The 6,295-nt window shown below is 40.6% G+C and overlaps 1 pseudogene; it reads right to left on the bottom strand.

The window, feature by feature from the left end:
- Positions 1-3,554: 3,554 nt before the first annotated feature.
- LOC147439219 (uncharacterized) lies at positions 3,555-4,012 on the bottom strand (annotated as a pseudogene).
- Between the last annotated feature and the right edge of the window lie 2,283 nt (positions 4,013-6,295).

Raw genomic sequence — 6,295 nt, 5'->3', positions numbered from 1 at the left:
GCGGATATCTTTACCAAGGCCCTCGGAGCTGAGAAGCTTCGACGTTTACGGACTATGCTTGGACTCTGCGACATGCAGAGCTCGAGGGGGAGTGTTGAGATGTCGAGCTCTACACCTTGAGCTGGCATCCACTACGGGTCTTGGCCGCTTACGGCATTTACTCACTGGCGCGTTAGGTGACCGACACGGAGGATCTCTGCCAGTGATTCTACAGCTGGACTACACTTATAGTGCCAGCCTAGTACGCTTCTAGCGAGTTCACACTTAGTGACCGCATGTACATATGTGCTACTTTTCAGCTTTAGCACTTAGTCATTTTGTACTCTCTTTTCTGTGAAGAAGAAGAAGAAGCTTTCCATCTCTGTGTGCTTTGTGCTTGTCTTGTGTAGCTCTCTTGCATCCTCATTCTTTACAGGAAATTGATGATGATGATGATGATTTTAGTTTTTCACTTTACTTCAGTTTTATGTTTGTACCCAGACATTAGATTAGATCCACAATGAGTTTATCAAATTGTTCTATTAAGTCATTTGGCATTTTGAAGACGTTTAATATAATATTTCATTTCATCTCTCTCTCTCTCTCTCTCTCTCTCTCTCTCTCTCTCTCTCTCTCTCTCTCTCTCTCTCTCTCTCTCTCTCTCTCTCTCTCTCTCTCTCTCTCCACCTCCACCGAGAAATTTTCACATTTGAGCGTCTCACTACAAGCTTTCTCTACACTGAAGGACCTCTTTTAGTGAGAGTCAAAGAAAGGGAAGCTAGAATTAAATAGGTCATGCATGATTCCCCAACTTCATATTCTAATCTAGGGGCATTGCAATTGGCTTACTATTTTCAACATATTCAAAGAATATTGCCTTTGCACCAGCCATACACCTTCTTCCATGCGAATAATTTCAATGCCCAAGAAATGCATGTTTGTGTTGCTTTGTAATCATGCCTTTCACATATACTATTTTGGCCACAATGCTGCAAGCAAAGATACATGCATGGAGATGGGATGCCTACAACACATTTTGAGAGTTATACATGCTTTAGTGATGCTCGACAGTATTGATGCCAATTTTCAAGGAGTTCAGTCAAAAACCAAACCATCATTGGTGCCCTCAAGAAATTGTGATGCATCCAAAATCATGGAATATGGTATTCACCCTAACTTCTTTTTGTAGCATTGAGTTAGAACTTATTCTCTATCTGCTGCTATCAAGGGAAACCTATTAACTGTAACTTCTTGTATGGTAAGTATTAATAATGACCATAGATAGATCAATCCCTATCACATAGTGGTGGCTACCAGTGACAGGGTGGGAGATACCTTTGGCAAATAATGTGGCTACCACTATGAGATTGGAACCTACCAAGATCACATTGGTAGCTTCTAGTGGTTTAATTATCCATTGTCTAGACTAGTAAGGCTCTATTAGTACAGGACTAGTAGGTACCAAGCTAGCAAGGTAGCTACCACTTTCAGATTAGTAGTTTTCAAGACAAATATCAACAAAAAGTGGTGGCTACCAGTGTTAGGGTGGTAGCCACCTTTGGTAGACAACATATCTACCACTATAAAACTAGGACCTACCAGGATCATATTGGTAGCTAGTAGTGGTTAGATTATACATTGCTTAAACTAGTAGCCACCAGTAGAGGACTGGTAGCTACCAACCTCATAGTGGTAGTTTTCATGCTATTACTGGTAAAGGTAGCTACCAGTATGGTTGTGGTACCTACTATACTGGTAGCTACAGCCTCATCGTGGTAGTTGTCATGCTATTATTGTTAAAGATAGGTACCAGCCTAGTAGTGGTAGTTACCACTATAGTAGCGGTGGCTACCATATTGGTAGATACTAGCCTTATAGTGGTAGCTGCCATGCTATTACTTGTAAAGATTGGCATCAGTCTCATAATGGTAACCAGTACAGTTGTGGTAGCTACAAGTATGGTAGTGGTACCTACAAGTATGGCAGTGGTAGCTACTATTCTCCCATTAGATAGCATTCTCCCATGGAAGTCCGAGTGATATCAAGGCAGTCATCATTGTCAGTAAGGTAGCTACCCGTGTAATAGTGGTAGATTCCCTTATGGTACTGGTAGGTACCCTTATGGTATAAGCTCTCAGTGGTATCTTGGTAGCTACCATTGTCATGTTGTATCCATATGTAACTTGAGGTAGCATCCTTGTCATGACTACAAAGGCTAAGCCTGCCAAAAAAGTGGAGATTGTAGGAGGTAACAATTCTGAAGAACAATTTTTGGAGGTGCACGTACAAGTTGAGAAGGAAGGTGTGTGAGACAAGATGGCTCTGTCATGTCCTTAAGGCAGATAATAATGTTTAAAATTCTTGCTCATTGTTGCCTCTTTCCTGCAGATGAGGCTACCAAAAATCCTATATGGGATGGACAAGGGCCAAGAGAGACGTCAAAGGACCACATGGACAAAGAAGCAACAGAAAATATTTCCAAAGATGCTGGAAGAAAAGGTGCTACTTCCATAGTCAAAACCCATTTTTGGTTGTTTTCAATTATCCTGTCACCCTTTTTATCTCTATAATAGTTTACAATTTCCTATGTATTTTGAAAGCCACAATTCAATTTTTTATGTCCTAATTATCATTGATTTTTATCTCTTTATTTTTTTTATGCTCAAATGATACCACTAGCCTCAATAATGATCTAGATCACACAATCAATGTGGTAGTAAAGGATACAGTAAAAGACTATATGGTAATTGTGAAGAGCAATTTCCAGAGGCACACATACATGTTGAGAAGGAAGGTGTGTTAGACAAGGATGGCCTTCAGAAGGAAGATGGAGCCAAAGATGATCCTTCACTAGAGAAGAGCAATGTTGTTGAAGCCATAGACACCATTCCTCCCATCTTGCAAACCATACGGATGATGTAAAAGGAAAGAAAGAGAAAGATGACAGGTGGTAATTTTGGTTCTATATTGTCCTTAACGTAGATAATACTCTGTCAAGCTGAATCCTGCTCATTGTTGCTTCTTCCATGCAGTTTAGGCTGCTAGAAATCCTACAAAGGATGTAGAGGGGCAAACAAAGACATCAAAGGACCTGTCGGAGAAAGACGCAAGAGAAGTTAGTTCCATAGATGCTGGAAGAAAAGGTGCTACTGCAACCAAAGTCTGAAAAAGAATCCAAACTTAGTCTCTATATTTTTGCTTTGCAGCCTATCCCCATTTTTCACATTATTCCTAAAGATTGGCTTTGTAACAACTCTCCATTTCTTTTGTATCAAGACAAACAACATTGTATTTATTTTGTCTTGTCTATTGTTCTCTTTTATCTTATTGTTGTTTTTCATGTTCAAAAGATGCCAGTAGCCTTGTTGAGGATCTAGATCACATAATAGATGTGGTTGTAAAGTCTACAGTGCAAGACCCTCCCGATGTAGGTACTTCATTTAGGGTTGAGGAAAAAGTTCCAGGTGCTAGCACTCTTGAAGAGCAAGAGGAAAAGGACACAGGATTTTGTCTCATCTGGGATTTTTGGAAGGTGGCAGGATTTTCTTCACTACATAAGCACTCAATGAGTTGGGTTATGGGCTAAATGTGGTCAGATAGGTGAGCTATTGAAGGAAATAAAAGATTTTTTTGTTGAAAAGTCTCAAGCAATTGAGGACAATTGATGATGCATCTGTGGATATTGCTCATAAACTAGATGGTGATGCAGGTTGTGCAGGTGGTGATGTCTCTGAGGGTGATGCAATTGGTGATGCATCTGGGAGTGATGGTGATGCAGGTTGTGCAAGTGGTGGTGCAGTGGGGGTGATGCAGCTGGTGATGCATATGGGAGTAGTACAAATAGTGATATAGGTGGTGATGCCTCCTTGGGTGATGCATCTAGAATTGTTTCTAGGGATGATGCAGGTGGGGCATGTGGTGATGCATCTGGGGCCAGGGGATATGTCAAGAACAAGGATGGGACAATGTATCAGCCATGGGAGAATCCAAAGCATACATTGTTTGAGTCAAAGCCAGCGGTAATCCTTGACATTAATGGTGTCCTGCCTACTTCAAGCATAGTAAAAATGTGCCTTCCTACTGGGATCAACTCTCAATTGTGAAAATGGCAGCAGGGAGTCTACTGGGTTCAAAAGGGATGCACTTGCCTTCTTGGACTGGTGCCCGTAGAATTTCTTTTTTTGTGTGGACATGATGTATGAGGAGGAAAACAGAAAAACTATTGAAAAACTGCTTTCCAAGGCACTTTCCTAGGTAACAGATTCGCACTGCAAGGTAGGAAGCCTATATTTTACAAAAAGTTATGTGACTTCTGGGAGACAAGTTACTTGTACACTCCCACGTTGTCAAAGAGTTGGCGGTCTTGCCAGGAAGGCACCAGGCCTCTAGCTGTGAGGGTTTGTAGGGAGACTGTGAAGCTTTTCACTTAAGCGAGCTTAGTGTTTCTAGCAAATACATTGTGTGTAGCCATTGGGATCTTACATGCAGACACACACATACGCACACATGAAACCCTCAAAATAAGACAAAGATAAAAACATCAAGGCTTTGATCGTATCTAATCAAAGGTAACATGAAAGGGTTCACTAATGCATTTATAATAGCAAGTCGTTGTGCTCCAAATAGACTGCGAATGGTTCTTTGAAACTGTAACTTAGTGCTTACAAAGATGTAGATATTTTGCCTAGCGATAGGAATGAGCCGTGTATACAAGTCTTCTTGGTTCATAGTAATATTAAGAAATCAAGACTCAACCCCTAGAGGAGAATAAATATATGCACATCGAAAGAATTAGAGTAGTCTAGTAGTGGCAAAATAAGAAGACGTGGAGAAAGAAGAATTTCTTGCAGTCTTTCCGGCCCAAAGAGTAACACAATTCTCTATTGGAAGTGCATTTTACGGCTAATACAAACGTTAATTCTAATATGTTGCACAAAGTGAAAGGGTTGAAAAGTTACACCATTGGGGTTATTCATCTAAGAAAGCTCAGAAAGCAGTCAAACAATGGAGGAAAGAGATAAGAGAGACAACCAACACACAAAGACCCACACAAGCTCATGCCAAAGAAGTGAAGCACGCCTCAAGACTTTGTGGTATTGTTGCCAACTTGATGAAGTAGATGATGTGTAGTAGTCCCCAACACCGTTTGCAAGCCACCAACAATGCATCTTTATTGATGAAAGAGGGTTACATAGAGTGTATGAGCATTACAAGTGAGGAGATAGAAGGCTTGAGGCATGAAGTAGCAAGCTCAATATGTGTCGGGCTGAAATTGAGAGAAAGTTTTCCTCAAGGAGATGGCTAGGAGGTTGGGTGATGGCTTGATTATGGGGATTGCTTGAGGGCTTGGTTGCTTGATGGTTTTCTTGATACCCAAGTGAGGAGCAAGAGGCTCTATTTATAGGTGAGGTTGCCTCTTGAAGAAGATATTTGCTTAGAAATATCCAAGGGATTTGTGTGACAAGTGTCTCCCTTTTCAAAAATATCTTGAAATTATCTTCCAAAGTTTCTAGATCTTTCTCTTCAAGAAATATCTAGAGGTTCTTTTAGATCTTTCTCTTCAAGAAACATCTAGAGGTTCTTCTAGACCTTTCTCCAAATATCTTCTCCTTGCCGCCACATGTCAAGGGTTGTTGAGCTATGGTGGGAACATGTGCATAAAGTAGCTTCATAAAAAATTGAGAGAGAGCTTGGCATACATCATGGATGACATCAAACAAACTCGTAACCACTTTTCTAAGGTATTTTTCTAGGTCCATAATCACTCCAAAGTACACCTACTATGTGTAGAATGACACCTCATGGGGTATACTATGACTAAGGCCACTTTTGGGCATGCTATATATGTCATATGCCACCTAGGATGCCTAGTAGATAGGAGGTATGTTTTATAGGCTCATTTCATCATGGCTCCGAGAAGAGGTTCACAAAGAATCCCGGGATCGAAGCCCATTCCCAACAAGAGTGACACATTAGACTTCGACTAGCTTTTTGCATGCTAAATAGAAAATACGTATACTTATATTATACACACTTATGGTATACACATAAAATCCATAATATTGTATACACACTTAAGGTATACACATAAAATCCATAATATTGTAGGGCTTAGCTTCCGTTCCCACCATGCACGTGCCACGGCACGACAACGTCCACAATTGTAGTGGATGACTCAAGAGTAAAAGCTGTTGTGGAATCCTAAAGCACAACATGCATAGTGAAGACAATGGAAGATCAGAATCCCACTGAGATTCAAGAATATCTCTCTACAAGTGTCAGATCTTGGCTCATGTCTTGGCTTTATGCCCAAGAT

The sequence above is a fragment of the Adiantum capillus-veneris genome, chromosome 16, assembly GCF_014529385.1.
Source record: "Adiantum capillus-veneris isolate H3 chromosome 16, ASM1452938v2, whole genome shotgun sequence".
Taxonomy (NCBI): domain Eukaryota; kingdom Viridiplantae; phylum Streptophyta; class Polypodiopsida; order Polypodiales; family Pteridaceae; genus Adiantum; species Adiantum capillus-veneris.
Note: the sequence above shows the minus strand (reverse complement) of the source record. Positions and strands in the feature narration are given on the sequence as shown.